The sequence below is a fragment of the Anomaloglossus baeobatrachus genome, chromosome 7 (assembly GCF_048569485.1).
Source record: "Anomaloglossus baeobatrachus isolate aAnoBae1 chromosome 7, aAnoBae1.hap1, whole genome shotgun sequence".
NCBI classification, from domain to species: domain Eukaryota; kingdom Metazoa; phylum Chordata; class Amphibia; order Anura; family Aromobatidae; genus Anomaloglossus; species Anomaloglossus baeobatrachus.
The window spans coordinates 92,782,650-92,804,448 of record NC_134359.1 but is presented as its reverse complement, the minus strand read 5'-3'; the positions used below and the strand labels follow the sequence as shown (position 1 = coordinate 92,804,448).

The 21,799-nt window shown below is 44.6% G+C and overlaps 1 protein-coding gene across 4 annotated transcripts in view; it reads right to left on the bottom strand.

Annotated features, from left to right (window-relative positions):
• The window catches only part of AGAP1 (ArfGAP with GTPase domain, ankyrin repeat and PH domain 1), a 578,830-nt gene that overhangs the window by 200,227 nt on the left and 356,804 nt on the right, over positions 1–21,799 (bottom strand). The window lies entirely within an intron of this gene.

Below are 21,799 nucleotides of genomic sequence, written 5' to 3'. Positions count from 1 at the left end.
AATCTTGAATTAAAAAAATTGGAGGGCATCATCAATTCAATACGACTCGACACCTTGCATACAGAAATGCTATGATATGAAACCCATGACCCCCCCAAAACATTGATTGCTGGTCACGCATATGGTGCTCATTTAACTTTGATGCTCAAAGTGGCCATCGTCAGCTGCAATGCACATCTGGACTCTGGACAGCATACTGTATCTTGCTGCACGTTGTGCAATATGGTAGGTGACACGTTTGCACAAGCATCTGTGCAATACATCGTCGTCGGTCCTGCAATGTTGGTGGAAGGGTCGCATACACCTGCTGTTTGATGTGACCTCACAGAACGAAGTCCAATGGGGTCAGGTCAGGTGAGCGTGGAGGCCACTCCACACAGCCACCACACCCAATCACTTGTAGGAAGGTCTCCATGAGGTATCGCTTCACAACCGCAGCCTTGTGAGTTTTACACGTTCTAATCATAGCATTTCTGTATGCAAGGTGTCGATTTGGATTGAATTGATGATGCCCTACAACTTTGTAATTCACTTTTTTTCTCTATCTCGTTCCATTTTTGAGATAAAAATGCTAACTCCATTGTTTTCCACCAGGTGGCGCTATAGGTGGTTTCATTGCATGGTGCATGGCTACTTTACTATACCTAGACACCACTCATATGCCTATAGCTGCCGCCACTCACAAGTTAATGGCGGTGGACAGGATATGGGTGGACACACTGTACACACACATTATATATATATATATATATATATATATATATATATATATATATATATACACACACACACACACACACACACACACCCCCCTGTTTATATCAATTCAATATATTAGATGAACACGACCCTTGGAAATGATATTACTGCAGAGGAACTCGACACAGCGGTGTCTAAAATAATGTAATTAACAGTTACATACATAATAGCATTATTTTATGTGCAATTGCTTAATTTTAAAGGGAACCTGTCATCAGAAATTTAGCTTGAAACCTAAAAGTGTCCCCCTCTGCAGCTCCTGGGCTGCATTCTAGCAGGTTCCTGTACTTTTTGTGGCGCCTTTTAAACCAAATTAAATACTTTATAAACTTGCACCTTTTGCTATGTACATTTTGTAAATCGTCCATGGGGGCGGGCTCTCTGGCGTCCGTTGCTGTCCCGCCTGCACATTGACGCCGTCCCCCCACGCTCCATTTCGTACATCAGGACGCCGCCCACTGCGCCCGAGGTCCCGCCCTCGCCAGGACTGCTGGTGACGTGTGTCACAGGCACGAGTTATGGGCGGCGCTGTGATTGCATCGCAAGTGCCCGCCCATAATCTTGTGGACGCGCTGTCCCCACTGCCTCCAGCGTTCTGCGCAAGCGCACGCTGGCCAGATGACCCGACATCACCTCCTTCCCATCTTACCCTGCAGCAGGGCAAGATGTGAAATAGGTGACGTCGGGTCATCTGGCCAGCGAGCGTTTGCGCAGAACGCTGGAGGAAGAGGGGAAAGTGCGGTCACGAGGTTATGGGCGGTACTTTCTGATGACACTCACAGCGCCACCCATAACCTCGTGCCTGCGCAAAACGTCACCAGCGGTCACACGTGCACGTAGTGCACAGTCCCGCTACAGTCGCACAGCGCATGCGCGGGATGTCGGGCGCCCAGGGGCGCCGTCCTGAGGTTTGAAATTCAGCGTTGGGGGGCGGCGTAAATCGGCAGGAGGACAGCAACGGACGCCAGGCAGCCCGCCCCCATGGATAATTTACGAAATTTACATACGAAACGGTTCAAGTTTATAAAGTGTTTATTTTGGTATAAAAGGGGCCAGAAAAAGTAGAGGAACCTTGCTAGAATGCAGCCCACGAGCTGCAGAGGGGGAAACTTTTAGCTTTATAGCTAAATTTCTGATGACAGGTTCCCTTTAAAGAGAGCTTGACATCTACAAAGTTCATCATACCTTTATATTATTGTAATTTTTACCTTTTGTTTTTCTTTCATAATAGTTCTATAATTACGAGAATGAAACATTCTCTTTCTTTAAGTCAATTGTATAAGATAAATAGAAGTTTTGGATTTTAATCACCCAAAAGTACATAACCCTGTTCGTGGTACACAGCCTCCATGTTTAGTTCCCCATTACTGGATCATTCTGTCCATATCTTTCCTGCTTCGTTATTGCACGGTCCTGGTGGTCATTTTTGCTCTAGTGCAACCTCCTACACACTATTCCAGTTTCTGGTGATTTATAGACACGATGCTCTCACCACTTGCTACAACCTATGTTTTTCCTCTGTCCCCTCCACTCTATCCTAAACTCTGCAGCCCGCTTAGGCTACTTTCACACATCCGGCTTGAGCTCTGCAGCTCAATCCGGCTGTGCAAGCTATGCAACGGATGCGGTGAAAACACCGCATCCTTTGCATAAGTTTTTCCTTTGCGGCCAGTCCGGTTTTTGCCGCTTGCGGCATGCTACTGAGCATGCGCAGTGGCAAAAACCGCATACGGCGGCCAGATGCGGTTATTGCCGCATCGCGCCGCATCCGGCCGCCATAGGCAAGCATTGAAAAATGCGCCGCATCGGCCGAATGCGGCGCGATGCGTTTTTTTTTGCCGCACGAAAAAACGTGCCAGGCAACGTTCCATCCGGCCGCCGCATCGGCTAAATCTGCCGCATGCGGCAAAAACCGGACTGAACGCAAGGCCATGCGGCACAATGCGGCACTAATTAAAGTCTATGCAGGAAAATCGCAACCGGCAGCAAAAAAAAAACGGTTGCGATTTTCCTGCAAAGTGCCGGATTGTGCCGCATAGCAAAAACCGGAGGTGTGAAAGCAGCCTTAATCCACCTCTCCCCTCGCTATTCCCCAGCCTCTCCTCTCTGCCAATCCCTTCACTAGCTTCCCATCGCCCAAAAACTCCAGTTCCAAACATTAACCATGACCTACAAAGCCATCCACAACCTGTCTCCTCCCTACATTTGTGACCTAGTCTCCCGGTACCTACCTGCACGTAACCTCAGATCCTCACAAGACCTCCTTCTCTACTTCTCTCTTATCTCATCTTCCCACAATCGCATACAAAATTTCTCCCGTGCCTCCCCCATTCTCTGGAACGCTCTACCTCAGCATATCAGACTCTCCCCTACCGTGAAAAGCTTCAAGAGGAATATGAAGACCTACCTCATCCGACAAGCCTACAACCTGCCGTAACCCTCAGTCCAGTAGACCACTGCGCAACCAGCTCTGTCCTCACCTATTGTACCCTCACCTATCCGCTGTAGACTGTGAGCCCTCGCGGGCAGGGTCCTCTCTCTCCTCCTGTACCTGTCTGTTTTGTACTGTTAATGATTGTTGTACTAGTTTTTATGTATACCCTTTGTTGTAAAGCACCAGAGAATTAATGGCGCTATAATAATAAATAATAATAATAGTACTACAGTATACCAAAAATCATATTCTTGGACACAAGTCTACAATACAGACAATTAATAAACACGGGATAAATCCACAAATTGATGACGTGGGCTCTGCCTGGCACTAACACTGTTCTTTTAATCTGTGCAGCCACAACTAGGAAGACAGTGAGAAGTTTGCTCTCTTCTAAACGCAGCCAGAAATCTTATATTTATGGGTTTCGGATTATGCCACATTCACCATTAACATCCAGTTTTGAAGCTTCATTTTGCAGCTCTCTCACCCTTGCACAACTCAAAGCTCATCCAGACAGACAGGGAATGCTCGGAGGGCACATTAATATACCTCAAAGGTTACAAGACATGGCCTGCTGGCTCCTGCCTACTTATTTCATGGGTTATTACCAACCTCAGCAAATCTCCTTTTTTCAGAAGTGCAATAGCCCCATCTGCTGTACACTGTAGGTATTGCTGACACACAGGCATAGTAGACAATATCATAATGTGCATTAATACTTGTGTGACGGTCACACGGTTCCTACCAATACCAGTCGACCTCATTGCAAACAATGGTGAAAACACAAGTAAAATCACGGGTAAAAATGAGCACATTTTCTCCATCTGGATAGATTAATCTCGCTTCACTGCCAAATGTCGGGTGCTCAGAAAAATAAAACATGAGTATTTCTTGCACACCACAAAAGGAAAAAAAATAAAGCAGAAATTCTTACTCAAATTAGTTTTTCATAAGCGACCCTGTGCATTAAAAGCCAACCAACGTTTCGGCGTATACCACCTTTTTCAAGGCAAGTCTAAAAATAAGGGTCGTGTAGGTAAATGTGACAGAGCCAATTTCATGTTGTTGCAGCTTATATATAGTATATGGCAGGCAGAATTGGCCGCTCCAGCAGCTATTACTGGGTATTACCGGAGCTGTGCTGTGTCAGACGTGAGCGGGGGAAATAGTCACGTCACTCGTTCCGAATTTGCTCAGTTGATCCTGAACTTTCCCATTTACCTACCTAACCCCCATTTTTAAACTTCCCTTGAAAAAGGTGATATACACTAAAACGTTGGTTGTCTTTAAATGCACTGGGTCACGGAATAAAAATTCATTTGCACAAGAAGTCCTGAATTTTCCTCCTGCGGTGTGCCGGACATACGCTCTACTATCACATCCTATGATGACAGCTCTCAGCTATACCAACAGCAGCTAGCAGATTAGGGATCACAACAAAAACAGGAAAAATATTTTTGGTGTGGTTTACTTTGAAAAAACCATATCCATATTATAAAAAATGATGGCAAATGTATATGATCGGTGGCGACCTCTGGACCCCACCCAACCGCTGCACTACATCACATTCACAATTGAGAGCAATGGAAACCCATCCTATAGGGTGGAAAAAGTCAGTCCCAAAGATACATTTTGAGAAATACTTTCCAAATCTTACAGACTGGGATCTAATTCTTTCCTTGGTGCTCAATATATAGTATCTAGTCACATAAGGTATAGCGCCTAGGCACGGCAGGCACGGCCACTGAGCACAGCTCCTAGGCACATCAGGTATGGCTTCTAGGCACAGATCCTAGGAATATCAGGCATATTGAATATGGCTCCTAGTCATAGTGGGTATGGCTCATAGGCACAGATCCTAGGTGTATCGGGTATGCCTCCTAGGCACAGCAGGTACGGCCACTAGGCACAGCTCTTACACACATCGGATATGGCTCCTAGGCTCAGCAGATATATGGCTCCTAGGCACAGTGGGTACAGCCAGTAGGCACAGCTCCTAGGCATGCAGGGTATGGATCCTAGGCATATCAGTTATGGCTCCTAGGCACAGCGGGTACAACTCCTAGACATATTGTCATATTCATAAGCCTTAAGCAATGAAAACCTTCTCTCAATCGTCTTTTCTACAAAACTATTCTCATGGATTTGCAAATCTAAAAGGTTATTCCCATATCCAAGATCCTATCCCAATAAGTAGTAGGTGTATTAATAATAATAATAATAATTGCTCATATTACTATTACAGTGGAACCTTGGTTTACGAGAAAAATCCGCTCAGGGAGTGTGCTTGTAAACAAAGTTACTCGTCTAGCAAAGCAAAATTTTCCATAGGAAATAATGCAAGCTCAGACAATTCGTTCCACAACTTGTTCAATGTCCCATTCTGGTCCCCTATTGTGCCATTGTGTATATATACACACACACACACACACACCTTACCTTCTGTTCCCTCATCGGCCTCCTGGTTCTTGTAGTCCGCCGGTACAGGATGTGTATCAGGTAATCATTGTAACCGATGCTGGAGCTTCCGCTGCCAGAGCACTGACGTCAAAGGCAGGAGCCGTTTGCCTCTGATTGGCCAGCGTGCTGCCTATGAGAAATGGCCGACAGCGGAAGTTCCTCCATCGTTGCGATGGTAACCCGATACACATCCTGTACCGGCGGACTACAAGAACCAGGAGGTTGTCGAGGGAACAGAAGGTAAGGTCAGCATAATGTGTGTGTGCGTGGACTGCAAGAGCGGGTCAGAGCGCGGTGAAGGTACGGAACCGGAAGTGTGTGCGGTATTTGCTCGTACAGCAAAGCTTGCTCGTAAACTGAGTTACAAATTTACAGCAATCTTTGCTCGTATGGTGAAATACTCGCACACCAAGTTACTCGTAAACCGAGGTTCCACTGTACTATATCACTTACTATATATTGGGATAGGTTCTTGGAGATGGGAATAACCCTTTAACCAGCAGTAAATTTGGTTCAGAATCCAGTGTTAAATTTCTGACATGTTTTTATGATGTGTCATAAAATCACTTTTGTCAAGTGCCTAGGGAGGCACAGCAACAGAGGAGATAGCCTGCAAGTGCCCCCTTATCCACCTTTTGTTTATAATATAATGAATCATATAAAATGGAGCGCTGAGCTTTTGACATACATGCAAAACAAGCTCTTATTAAAAGCAGTGCAAATAGTACAGAGTTGAAGCCCCTAGTAATAAATAATAATGTCACTTCATATTTACTCCTTTTGTATCCATTTTGATGGATTTAGGCTGCTTTTACATCAGCGTTTTTTTTGCCTGACGGCAAAAAAACACAAAGTGCATCTGACCGGATCCTGTGGATTGTACGTGCAAAGCATGCAACCGCAACTGTTATTTACCGGATCCTTCTACTTGCGATGGATGCAGTGGGACATATTGGCCGGCACTGGAGTCAGCTGACTCCTGATCTCACAGCCCGCACACGCTGCGATGGATGCAGGTTAACAGCAGTCACTGGCTGCTGCCGATCACATGTGACTGTGTGCGGTCAGGAGTCAGCTGAGTTCAGATCAGCTGACTCCAGTGTCGGCTGATTACTTGTTCTGTGTCCCCCTGCATCCATCGCAGCGTGTGCGGGCTGTGAAGTCAATCGAGTTCAGATCAGCCGACTGTGTGCCGGACGAACTCAGCTGACCTCACAGCCCGCACACGCTGCGATTGATGCAGGGGTCACAGAACAAGTAATCGGCTGACACTGGAGTCAGCTGATCTGATTACTTGTTCTGCTGGCTGTGTGGTCAGGAAAATGCTCAATGGGCGAAGCCCATATCTATTTTTTTTTTTATTTATTAAAAAAAAAAACAAAAAGAAAAAAAAAACCCGAACACAAAACCCTATCCCTAGGGTTAGGGGTAAAACAAAAAAAATGCGTGGGCTCCCGCTGCATTTTCTATTGCTAAGGGTACCCAAGCAACTACTGGCTGCTTAGTGTTACCTTCACTGGCAATAGAAGATCCAGGAAAGCCCCCTTTTTTTTTTTTTTTTAAGTTTTTTGACCAAAAACTAAAACAAAAATAAAAAAAAATGACGCGGGCTTCGCCCTATTTTTGTATGTAATAAGGTAATATAAGGAAGCCCTTTTTTAATTATTTCATGAAATAATTAAAAACAAAAAAAAAAATGACGTGGGCTATGCCCAATTTTTGTGTCCGGCCAAGTACAACTAGGCAGTTGGGAATTAGAATCCGCAGCGCAGGGTAGCCCAAGCTTTCTGCCCCCTTCCCGCTGCAAATTGCATTCCTACCAGAATGCCATAACTTTTGGTAGAGCAGGATCCAGCTCGTTGAACTGCATTCCAGGTACCGCCGCAATGTGAAGGATTCAGTGAGATGCAGTATTTTGTCGAAGGTCAAAAACACTACAAGTAGCGTTTTTGAAAAAAGATAAAATACTGCATCTCACCGGATCCAGTGTATGATGCACGTGACCGTATCTTGCCGCGACTCCATTGCAAATGAATTGAAATTACAACGCATTTGTAAAGGATCCGCTCATATGCGTCTTGCTATTCTTTGCCGACTGGCAAAAAAACGCTGATGTGAAAGCAGCCTTACATGATCAGAGTATGTCCCTTGGACCAGCAGGTGAGTACAGCACAGTGATCTGCAAATGTGTCGACCCCATGTAGAAAATCTATCAAAGGCTGCCCCATTTCATTTTAGCATTTGTATCAGGGGAGACGCAGTACCCGGACCTCCTCCAGTCCCACTGAACTGATCTTAGGTCACCACAGCTCCCTATGGTTTAGCAGAAATAGAGGAGGGCCAGATATAGATGCAGGAATATAAATGCTAAAATGTAGTCACACTAGGCCTAATTACACAGACCTAATTAACCCTTTAACCACCCATGACATATGTACACGTCATAGGTCAAAACAAGCACATATTTGGTATTGCAGAGTTAAAAAATGTGTGAGTAATCAAAATATATAATAAAATAAATCTGATCAATATACAGCGAAACTAAAAAAAAATAAAAAAAATCACATCCCATCTACCCAAAATTGGTACCAGTAAAAATTTCAGCTTAGGGTGCAAAAAGTAAGCCATGGCACAGCCGCAGATCACAAAAAATTTAAACATTACGGGTCTCGTAAAATGGCGCCAAAAGCTAATTTTTAACGACTTAAATTGAAAGAAAACTATACATGTTTGGTGTCTGTGAACTCGTCCTGACCTGGAGAATCATGATGCCAGATCAGATTCCAGTTTCACCATATAGTGAACATGGTAAGTATATATAAAAAAAAAAAAAAAAAAAAAAAAAACATTGTGGAATTGCACTTTATTATTTTATTTTTTTTTTGCAATTTCACCGTACTTTGATTTCTTTCCCCTATAGGTAAAATTAATGGTTTCATTCAAAAGTACAACTTGTCCCGCAAAAAAACAAGCTCTCATACGGCTAATGGATGGAAAAATTAGAAAAGAAAAAAAAATTATGGCTCTTGGAAGAAGGGGAGGAGAAAACAAAAAATTGCTAGGTGGTGAAAAAAAAATTCTGAAGTTTGTAAAAATAAAAATAAAAAAAAAAAAACCCACAAAAAGCCCCTTTGTCTCCATTTCCTGAGACCCGTAGCGTTCTCATTTTTCAGGATCTGGGGCTCAGTGATGGCTTATTTTTTGCATCTTGAGCTGGTGTTTTTAATTATACCATTTTTTGTGTCGAAGCAATGTAGATGTCTGCGGCATCGAAAAAAAACCCCTTCATTTTGATGTTTGGAATCTTTCTCGCCGTACATCAATCACATTAATTGATTTTATATTTTAATAGATCAGGTATTTCTAAATGCAGCAATACCAAATATGTTTATTTTTTAATATTATTGTTTTATTTTCAATAATAAAGGGGGGGGGGGGGTGTTCATATTTTCCAAAACTTTTTTTTAATGATTTTACCAGTGGACTTTATGCCTGCAGTGTCCGATCGCTTCTCCTCATCAGAGCAATGCTTCAGCACTGCTCTGATCAGGAGAAATGCTGTTACTGTGAGTGGCAGCGTTCTGCTGGCATTCACAGGAAACACGTCACGGCAGCAACAGTGGTGATCATCTGACTCCTGATGCCATACCAACTCATTGGAGCCCTGTGATCAAGTCACAGATCCATCAATGGAGGCAGGGAACAACGTGATCCCAGTCGGAGCGCGAAAGGCCAGGTGATGCAAATTTCACAGCTTTATAAAAGCCCAACCTCGTCTAACCTTGTGCCAAAACAAGCAGCCATGGGTTCTTCTAAGCAGCTGCCTAGCACTCTGAAAATGAAAATAGTGGGGCCCCACAAAACTCAGGAGAAAGCTGTAACAAGAACGCAAAATGTTTTCAAGTAGTATTTTCTTCAGTTCAAGATGTAATTCAGAAATGGCAGTTATCAGGAGGAGTGTAAAGGTACCTTCACACATAGCGAGATCGCTGCTGAGTCACAGATTCTGTGACGCAACAACGATCTCGCTACGTTTGACACATAGCACCGACCAGGCCCCTGCTGTCAGATCGCTGGTCTTGTCAGAATGGCCTGGACCATTTTTTGATCGTCAAGGTCCTGCTGGGCAGGATGCGTCGGTGTGTTTGACACCTTACGAACGACCTCGTTGACGACTCAGAGCTCAGAAACATACAGCCATGTAGGCGTGCAACGACCACCGAGATCGTTATACAGGTCACTATAATAAACTATAATCGCTGTATTGTTGCTGCGTCGTTGGGAAGATCTGACTGTTTGACATCTCACCAGCGATCCTTATCAGGTCGTATCGGTTTTGGGATCGCTGGAAAGTCGTCAAATGTGATGGGGGCTTTAGTCAAGATAAGGTCTGGAAGACAAAGCAATATTTCTGAGAGAGCTGCTCGTAGGATTGCTACAGAGGCAAATCAGAACCCCGCTTTACCGCATAAGACCGTCAGAAAAATTTAGCAGACTCTGAAGTTGTGTAGATTGTTCTACTGTTCAGAGACATCCGCACAAATATGGCCTTCATGGAAGCATCATCAGAAGAAAACCTCTCCTACGTCTTCACCATAAAATGTGTCAAAAGTATGCAAAAGAACATCTTAACAAGCCTGATGCATTTTGGAAATAGGTCCCGTGGACCAATGAGATTAAAATAGAACTCTTTGGCCACAGTGATCAAAGGTATGTGTGGAGAAAAAAGGGACAGGATTTCAGGAAAAAAACATATCGCCAACCATTAGGCATAGGGGTGAATCAATCATGCTTTGGGGTTGTGTTGTAGCGAAAGGCACAGGGAACATTTCACGGGTAGAGGGGAGAATGGATTGAATTAAATTTCAACAAATTCTTGATGCAACATACACTATCTGTAAAAAAAAAAAAAATAGCTGAAGTTGAAAAGAGGATGGCTTCTACAAATGGATGATGATTTTAAAACACAAGTCCAAATCCACACTAGATGACCTCAAAAGGTGCAAGCTGAAGGTTTTACAATGGCCCTCACAGTCCCCTGATCTGATCATCATAGAAAATCTGTGGCTGGACCGCAAAGAGCAGTGCATGCAGCACGAGCCAGGAATCTCACAGAACTGGAAGACTTACGACAACAGTAATTTTGACCAGAGGTGCCCAAACTTTTACATGCCACTGTAAATTTTATAGAGTTCGGCTTTTCTGACATCCCTGAATCATTTGCCCCATGGCCAAACTTTGTTATGGGGTTCAGTGTCCAATGGCATGTCTATCGGCTGGTATTCAGAGCAGTGGTCACACATGAGCAGATGAAGGTTCACTGATAGCTCTCTGCAACATCTGTCCTGTACATACACAGAGCAGATAAACCCTGGCTTTGGTCTCACTCTCTGCTCCTTGGTTGTGTCAGTCATTTCACTTCCAACACTGTGCTAAGTAGACACGTCAGAGGGCGAAGCCAGGGGCCTGTAAGAAACATTCAGCATTCATGTGACGGTTTACAGACTCTGGACCACATGCAGCAATTAGGCCCTGTGCGCACGTTGCAGTTTTTGCCGCGGTTTTGCTACATGAATTGCTGCAGAAAATGTTCATAACCTTTCTGCAGTCCTTAACCAGCAAAACCTATGGTAAAACAAATGCTGTGCACAATGCGTTTTTTTCCCTTTCAGGTTTTGCTGCAGAATTTCTGCAGCAAAAAGAATGTGCATGTCACTTCTTTTCCGCAGGTACCTGCGTTTTTTTCCATAAATAATGGTGAAAAAAACACAGGGAACAACCTGCGGAAAAATCGAAGCAAAACCGCATGCGGTTTTCGGGTGCATTTTTTTACCGCAGGTGCGGTAATCTTTCATTCCACCCTCTTAGCAGTTCCTGTGGGTGTGCTAACATGCTATTCAATGCAGCACCACCAGCGGTGACGTGTGTACCTGTCCGTTGCTGCAGTCTCAGATGCCGAGCAGTTTTCATGATCAAAAGTCTCCGGCAATTCCGGTCATGCACACTAGACCTCTCTGAAGCCGGGATGCGTACACCTGGCTTCATAGTGCACATGACTGGATGTGCGGTGACCTGTTCATGCGCAGTGCTTGGCGACTGAGGCTGCAGCAACGGACAACAGGGTCACGCGTCACTGCTGGTGATGACGCCAACAGTGGGCATTGAATAGCATGCTAGTACGCCCCTGTGGCTGTGCTAACATGCTAAGGCTATGTGCGCACAGTGCGTTTTTGCGCGTTGTTCGGGTGCGTTTTTGTTCAGAAAACTGCATGACATTGCTTCCCCAGCAAAGTCTGAGTTTTCATTTTTGCTGTCTGCATGCAGCGTTTATTTTTTAGCTGCGTTTTTGTGGTGCCCACAAAAACGCAGCATGTCAATTATTCCTGCGTTTTCCACCCATTGAGTTCAATGAGATGTTCAAAAATGCAATGAGAAGCGCAAATTGCAAATATAGCTGCGTTTTAGTGCATTTCTATGACTAAAAACGAGGTTATAAACGCAAGGGGTGGGTAGTAAAGTGACATGTACAGGAAGAGGATTTCTTGTGTTGGTAACCACAGAAGCGTGAATCCTCCCGGTACCGCCACCGCTGCTTCCACCTCCCGTGTGGCGCCATGTCCAGGCGGGAGGTGGAAGCAGCTGTGAAATCAAAAGTGAACAGGAAAAAAAAAAATTCATACTCACCTGTCTGCAGACTCCCGGTGCCATTTCCGCTCCCAGCTAGTCTTCCCGGTACCGCTATCCCCGCTCCGGCTGTGTGCAGACTCGTCCGATAGCTGCAAGACCTGGTGGTGACCACCTGATGCGGCACCTGACGCATCAGCTGATCGTAAGTCTCGCGGTGATGACGGCTTTTTATCGCCCGGCCGGCTTAAACTATCAGCTGATGCCGTCAGGAGACTTCATCAGCTGATTACCGCCGGGTCCTGCAGCGATCAGACGGGAGTGTGCACAGAAGTGTGTATTTTTTTTTTTGTACTAATGCTTCAGCTGATTGTATAAACTGCTTTTATACAATCAGCTGATGTGTCATGTGAGTCAGGCCCTTGAACCTGACATCATCTGATCGGTATGCCTTCCAGCAAACCGATCAGATGATATTGGGTCTGGATTGGACGGAACGGGACCCTTGACCCAGATTTACTGCGGAAAGGGGGTGTTCTTTATTTCAATAAAGATGGAGTCACTAATTGTGTTGTGTTCTATTTCTAATAAAAAAAAAATTCTGTGTGTTGTGTTTTTTTTTTTTACTAGAAATTCATGGTGGCTATGTCTAATATTGGCGTGACACCATGAATTTCGGGCTTAGGGCCAGCTGATAATATACAGCTAGCTCCAACCCCATCATTACCCAGCGCCAGATGATGGAGCTTCTATGAAAGCGCCATTTTCTGGGGTGGCTGCGGACTGCAATTTGCAGCGGGGGTGCCCAGAAAGCTTGGGCACTCTGCACTGCGAATTCAAATCCCCAGCTGCCTAGTTGTACCTGGCTGGACTCAAAAATTGGGCGACGCCCACATCATTTTTCTTTTTTAATTATTTCATGAAATTCATGATAATTAAAAAAAAAAAAAGGGCTTCCCTATATTTTTGGTTCCCAGCCGAGTACAAATAGGCAGCTGGGGGTTGGGGGCAGCCCGTACCTGCCTGCTGTACCCGGCTAGCATACAAAAATATAATATGGCGAAGCCCACGTCATTTATTGGGGGGGGGTGCAAAAAACTCCTGCATACAGTCCTGGATGGAGGATGCTGAGCCTTGTAGTTCTGCAGCTGCTGTCTGGTCTCCTGCATACACTATTGGATGGAGTATGCTGACCCTTGTAGTTCTGCTCCCCCTGCCTCTCTCTCCAGCATACAGTCCTGGATGGAGCATGCTGAGCCTTATAGTTCTGCAGCTGTCTGCTCTCCTGCATACACTAGTGGAGAATGAAGAACATATTCAAGAAGAAAATGACATCAGACCTTTTTTTTTTAATTTTTTTTCAACAATCTGTAATGGCATGGTTTACTGATAAAAAGCGCATAAAAACGCAGTGAGCAAAAAACGTAGTAAAAACGCATGCCTTTTTTTGACGCGGGTGCGTTTATGTGCGGTTTTTGAGTCAAAAAACGCACAAAAATGCAGCGTCAAAAAAAAACCAAAACAACCCGCAATGTGTGAAGTTACCCTAAGAGGGTGAAATGAGCGCATGAAGTTACGCCCTTGCGACTTGTCCCCGTGCTCATTAGCATATGATAAAGGATCTCTAGAAATACTTTTTCTAAAGATCTCTTTATCTATGCTAGTGTATACAGGGACGGCAGGGATTAGCAATATACACCCAGAACTGCTCGTGGTTCTGGGTGCATATTGGACCTGACAGGTTCCGTTTAAATGGGTACTGCTTTATAAAGAAGTTGTCCCATAATTAAATATGACAGTACTAAGGGTCTGTACGCACTGAGATATTTGCTTTTCTTAAGAAAAATCCGCACCCTCTGGTGGAGTTCCACACCTGCGGCAGATATTGCGGTAAAAATGCACCCGCGGTTTTGCCGCAGATTGGTCCCTGCAGTTTTTTTTACCATTATCTATGGCAAAAACGCAGGTACCTGCGGAAAAGAAGTGACATGCTACTTCTTTTTTTCCACAGCGAAACCTATAGGGAAAAAAACAAAGTGAGCGAACAGCATTTTGGTTTTCCCATAGATTTTGCTGGGGACGAATTGCAGAAAGGTTATGAACAAAAACCGCACTTTTTCTGCAGCAAAAACCGCGGCAAATCAGCGGCAAAAAACGCAGAGTGCGCACAGGGCCTTAGAAAGAAAAATCCTGTAAGCGGAATAAATCCACAATAAAACAACATGAACAAAGTAACAATGACAACAAAAGTCATTGAGATCCTGGAACTTTGTATCTACATTAATGCAGACCCCATAATCAGATAAGGCCGTTTAAATCCGTTGAAACCCCAGTCCAGAACCCCTAATATAAAGGGGTATTCCCATCTTAACAAGTGTTGGCACTAGGCACCCTTCATTTTCAGGATCAGCGGGGCTCCAGAGGTTTACACCACACAGATCATGGTTTTAATAAAGGATTCCAAATAAAAAATGTATGTTTTCCAGGATTCAACTAAGTAAATTAATATTTATCCATTAAAGGAATGTGTCAGTGCTGGCAAAAAAATAACGTTATGATTGCTATAAAAATCTGCAAAAGAGGAAAAAAAAAAAAAGAGCGGAAACAATTGTTCATGGGAACATGAAAGATAGTAAGAACAGATGTGCTCCGAGCCCACGTACAAGTGCACCATGGGGAATGGGGCCGACCGCGGGAACAATGTGAATCACAGACAGAATGGAACTTTTTACACATATATAAAATCCTTACACTCATGCTCGCTTTATAATAAGTGTGAATCACACAGAGCGTCATCATGTGGGAGATAAGCTGTGCCAGGTAAGGATCTGGGGGAAGGGACTGCTCGGGGCAGACATATACTTTATAACAGCAGATATCAGAGCCAATGGTTTATGTCTATAAGAAAAGACGCACTGGAGCTGCCTAAAAACGCTCCTATTAGGCTCAGGCCCACCATGGATTCTCCCCCATTCTGGTGATACATGGACTCCCACACCAGACTTACTGGCATGTCATTCCGGTGGTGGATGGAGCAAGTGTGGCCGGAGGCATCTGTTGGATATGCAATACTGAATTTTGAGGGGTGGGGGGGGGGGGGGGGGGGGTTACAACCAGCTCCCCTCCTGAACACACACACAGTTGGCTATGCAATACTCAATATTGAGGAGGGGGTACCACCAGCACCGCTCCTGAGCACACACACACCGTTGGCTATGTGATACTGAATATTGAGGGGGTACCACCAGCACCGCTCCTGAGCACACACACCGTTGGCTATGTGCTACTGAATATTGAGGGGGTACCACCAGCACCGCTCCTGAGCACACACACCGTTGGCTATGTGCTACTGAATATTGAGGAGGGGGTACCACCAGCACCGCTCCTGAGCACACACACCGTTGGCTATGTGCTACTGAATATTGAGGGGGTACCACCAGCACCGCTCCTGAGCACACACACCGTTGGCTATGTGCTACTGAATATTGAGGAGGGGGTACCACCAGCACCGCTCCTGAGCACACACACCGTTGGCTATGTGCTACTGAATATTGAGGGGGTACCACCAGCACCGCTCCTGAGCACACACACCATTGGCTATGTGCTACTGAATATTGAGGAGGGGGTACCACCAGCACCGCTCCTGAGCACACACACCGTTGGCTATGTGATACTGAATATTGAGGAGACACCACCAGCACCGCTCCTGAGCACACACACTATTGGCTATGTGATACTGAATATTGAGGAGACACCACCAGCACCGCTCCTGAGCACACACACTATTGGCTATGTGATACTGAATATTGAGGAGACACCACCAGCACCGCTCCTGAGCACACACACTATTGGCTATGTGATACTGAATATTGAGGAGACACCACCAGCACCGCTCCTGAACACACACACTGTTGGCTATACAATACTGAATATTGGGAAGGAGGTACCACCAACGCCCCTCCTGAACACACACACTGTTGGCTATACAATACTGAATATTGGGAAGGAGGTACCACCAGCGCCGCCCCTGACCACACACACTGTTGGCTATAAAATACTGAATATTGAGGAGACACCACCAGCACCCCTCCTGGACACACACACTGTTGGCTATACAATACTGAATATTGAGGAGGGGGTACCACCAGCGCCGCCCCTGACCACACACACTGTTGGCTATACAATACTGAATATTGAGGAGACACCACCAGCGCCCCTCCTGAACACACACACTGTTGGCTATACAATACTGAATATTGGGAAGGGGGTACCACCAGCACCGCCCCTGACCACACACACTGTTGGCTATACAATACTGAATATTGGGAAGGGGGTACCACCAGCGCCCCTCCTGAACACACACACTGTTGGCTATACAATACTGAATATTGGGAAGGGGGTACCACCAGCACCGCCCCTGACCACACACTGTTGGTGCTATTCATGGTGGAGAACGCTTTCCTCTTAGCAACAAATATATCATAGCCTTGTGCTATCTCTTCACAGGATGTGGGGTCTGTATTGTGCTGCTGATTTTTAGAGCGACATTACAGAATACAGACTGCACTAAACACTGCCAGTGTTAGGTCATGTTCACATCTCCGCACCGCAGATCTGCTGCAATTTTTAGTACAATGCAAGTAAATGGGTTTTTCAAAAAATCCAGTCACAAAAAAAAAAAAAAACATCTGCACAAAAATAAAAACATGGTGTGGATTTCAAATCTACACTATGCTCATTATTACGCAAATTTTCACCCTGTTGAATACTTAGCAAACGGAGTAAGGTGAAATTCACAGCCAAATCCACAACAAAGGCCACAAGTAACACTTGCACATTAGTTGTGGATGTGTCACCAAATCCGCAGCGGAAAGGTTTCTTGTGCCAACACTGCCTTATGCTGACTGTACCTGCTGAAAAAACACGGTGCAAGGGTCAGAATGTCCTAATGTATTATTTAAAGTGGCTTTAAAGAGCAGCTAAGCCTTCATCAGCTTTTACTGTAGGGATTTTAATTCCCTGCAGATTAGTATGGCTCAGTTCCTTAGGCTATGTGCGCACGCTGCGTACTAGCCCTGCAGAAATTTCTGCAGCGATCTGAAGAGCACACGTGCGCTTCAAATCGCTGCAGAAAATGTCCGTAGTGAAAAAAAAAAGCCGATTCCATGCGCTCTGCCTGCAGCTCCTGCCATAGACAGAGCGGGGGCTGCCGGCAAAGCGCACGGAAGAAGCGACATGTCACTTCTTAGAACGCAGCGCTTCGGGCAGCAGCCGAAGCGCTGCGCTCTAAGACGCCACGTGCGCACAGCTCCTGCATAATCTTCATAGATTATGCAGGGGACGCAGGACGCATGCAGTTACGCTGCGGTGCAGATCGCAGCGCAACTGCATGGAATTACGCAACGTGCGCACATAGCCTAAGACTCCCACCGATCGCTCAAAAGTCCCCTAAAAGACTGTTTATGTGTGCACAGTGATCTCCATTAAAACCTGATCCAGTAATTAGTTATAATGGATCTGTTAAAGAGGGGATCGTTAGCATTTTAAAACCAATCCATTGTATAACGGATTCTCTATTGCTGTTTGTTTCTATCCGTTTTTAACATATCCATTAGGTCGAAGTGCACAACTGTGGTGTCCCGGGCCTGCGCAGTGAAACGATAGGATCCGTTAACTGAATGCCCAACAGATACATTGTTAGCGGATTCATTTTCCATGCACTTTCATTACACATTAACGGATCCCTCAGACATTTGTTTTTTGCAGATACTTTTTATCCAGTAATGAATGATGATTGCTGACTGATTTGCACCAAACTGATGACACTGGGACATTCCATCCCCATTACACTGAATGGAGGGAAGCCAGTACTGGATCATTATATTTGTTTTTGCATTCCCTATACAGATACTTAGCACAGAGCGGAGTATGAATACAATAGAAAGCATAGGTTTTACAGCTCCAGTGCCTATACATTCCATTACACCGTACTCCGTACTGTGCACTCTCCTGTCTCCTGAGCGGTGCACTTCTTGGAGGACTTATGAGCAATTGGTGGGGTCTCAGGATCTAGTCCTCTCATATCTGCAGGCAATTAAAGAGAATTTGTCAGTAGAATCTTACATCCTAAACTATTTACTAGTATATGTGTATATAGCTCTTTCAAAGACAAGCCGGGAAATACCTTTCCATGGCCGGTCAGTTCCTCTGTTACTGAGAAATCAGTGCCTGAATTAATATGCAAATGAGGCTTAAGTACTATGGTAGATCTGAAGCCTCTGTCACTCCGGCTCTATTACCTATCTGTTAAGCGTGGTCTGCTGCTATGACTAGTGGATATCCTTTTTTTTACTCTTTAGGGGCGAGGATATAATAACCCTTTAATGCTTCTGGAAGTTTTGCTTTATGGAGCCATGCTAGTTCGTCTCACTGCTGGTCCGTAGTAAAATTAGTCTACCATCCATAAAATTGACTGCCCTATGAATAAATGAGCATTCCCATCCAAACACGTATGACATATCTTGTGAGGACATTATAAATAGCTGATAAGCTATCGTGTTCACATTGCGTTTTTACCTACGTTCACTGGTCCCGTTGGGGCATCCGTCCAAAATCCCCCTCCCCCTGCAAAACGTGTTTCGGACGCATACGTCAACGGGGCCATTGACTATAATGGAGTAGATGGAGTCAGCTTGTGCTGTGTCTTACACCATTTTCGGGCATATACGTTTTCTGCAGGCGGACAACCGATTGTAGTAGGCGGGTGTTCGCCTGCAGAAAACATATATGCCCGAAAATGGTGCAAAACAGAGCACACGCTGACTCCGTCTGCTCCATTATAGTCAATGGCCCCCTCGGCGTATGAGTCCGAAACACGTTTGCCCCGACGGGACCAGTGAACATAGGTAAAAACGCAATGTGAAAGCAGCCTTTGAGGTGAGAGCACATCCCTCAAATACAAGGGCCCTGTAATCTCCTGTTAGCAGATTCCGATTGATCCCGCCGCTCGCACTTAGAGCACCGTCGCCAGGAGGAAATTAACTTTATTCCTCCAGGCAGCGTTTGGCCATAGGGATGGCGCAGGTTCAGTCACTGCTCAGTGTATAGTTTGCGGAGGCTGTGGCCGCTCCCAGTACACCGACTGACAGGGTTATCAATATCTCTCAATGTAGACTCGAGTTACAGTTTCCAAGTACATCATATAATGTCAGTGCACTGAGTGCGCCAAACACCAAAGGGTTCATATTGTATCCAAATATTCATTAGCATTAGATTACATATTTATATTAACCACTCAGTTTTATAACAATAGCATAGATGGCATAGAAGAGCCATGGCCAGCCTGAATGCTTTCCTGCTTGTCTGTGCACACAAGGGTCTTTCTAATGCTGCACAATGTTTTGCACTGATATAATGCAGCTACAATGGCCGCCCATCTGCCCGTCTGAACGCAGAATTATATGCTAAACATTGCATGAAGCACTTTACGCCTGTGTGATAAAGGCCTGAATGTGCTGTCAGACACTACAAAGTAAAATGCTGCTAATCTTTTTGATTCATGTAGAAGTATTTTTCCTGTATGGTTTGGGTTTTTTTGTCTTCTTTTTTTGCTTATTTCATTGCTTTTTTGCTTATTTGAAAGCTGCATTAGTGCACACTGCAATGCAGAGGATACAAGTACATACCAGACATCACAGGCGAACATAATAAAGAACAATCCACGAAAACTAAGAATGAACTGCATTCATTCAAACAACCACTAGAGGGCGCAATAGGATAAATAATTGGATTTTCGAAACCAATGGGTTGTCACTTTTATGTCGATATCAAAAAGCAGGTAGTTTAATCCTGTTTGATTGGAAGAAAACTTTTATCCTTTTACTAATATATTAATAAACCAGTGGTTTGCGAGATGTGTATTACACTCCAAATAGTTTTTTTTTTTATTTAGAATTATAATTAAAAATGGCTGCTACAGTGGGTACGGAAAGTATTCAGACCCCTTTAAATTTTTCACTCTGTTTCATTGCAGCCATTTGGTAAATTCAAAAAAGTTATTTTTTTTTCTCATTAATATTTATACTCTGCACCCCATCTTGACAAAAAAAAATGTATATTTTTTTGCGAATTTATTAAACAAGAAAAACTGAAATATGACATGGTCATAAGTATTCAGACCCTTTGCTCAGACAGTCATATTTTGCTGTCCATTTCCTTGTGATCCTCCTTGAGTTGGTTCCACTCCTTCATCCAGCTGTGTTTAATTAAACTGATAGGACTTGATTTGGAAAGGCGAACACCTGTCTATATAAGACCTCACAGCACGCAGTGCATGTCACACCAAATGAAAATCATAAGGTCAATGGAACTGCCCAAGGAGCTCATTGTGGCAAGGCACAGATCTGGCCAAGGTTACAAAAGAATTTCTGCATAACTCAAGGCTTTTAAGAGCATACTGGCCTCTATAATACTTAAATGGAAGAAGTTTGGGACCACCAGAACTCTTGACCGTCCAGCCAAACTGAGCAACCGTGGGAGATGAGCCTTGGTGAGAGGTAAAGAACAACCCCAAGATCACTGTGGCTGAGCTCCAGAGATGCAGTAGGGAGATGGGAGAAAGTTCTACCAAATCAACTATCACTGCAGCCCTCCACCAGTCAGGCTTTTATGGCAGAGTGGCCTGACGAAAGCCTCTCCTCAGTGCAAGACATATAAAAGCCCACATAGTGTTTGCAAGAAAGGCACATGATGGACTCCCAGACTATGAGAAATAAGATTTTCTGGTCTGATGAGACGAAGATAGAACTTTTTGGTGATTATTCTAAGCGGTATGTGTAGAGAAAACCAGGCACTGCTCATCACCTACCCAATACAATCCCAACAGTGAAACATGGTGGTGGCAGCATCATGCTACGGGGGGGTTTTCAGCTGCAAGGACAGGACGACTGGTTGCAATTGAAGGTAAGATGAATGCGGCAAAGTACAGAGATATCCTGGGAGAAAACCTCTTCCAGAGTGCTCTGAACCTCCGACTTGGCCGAAGGTTCCCCTTCCAAGAAGACAATGACTCTAAGCACACAGCTAAAATAACAAAGGAGTGACTTCACAACAATTCTGTGACCATTCTTGACTGACGCAGCGAGAGCCCTGACCTAAACCCAATTGAGCATCTCTGGAGAGACCTGAAAATGGCTGTCCACCAACATTCACCATACAACCTGACAGAACTGGAGAGGATCTACAAGAAAGAATGGCAGAGGATCCCCAAATCCAGGTGTGAATAACTTGTTACATCATTCCCAAGAAGACTCATGGCTGTTCTAGCTCAAAAGGAGGGTGCTTCTACTCAATACTGAGCAAAGGGTCTGAATACTTATGACCATGTGATATTTCAATTTTTCTTGTTTAATGAATTTGCAAAAATTTCTATATTTGTTTTGTCTGTCAAGATGGGGTGCAGAGTGTACATTAAAGAGAAAAAAATGAACTTTACCAAATAGCTGCAATGAAACAAAGAGT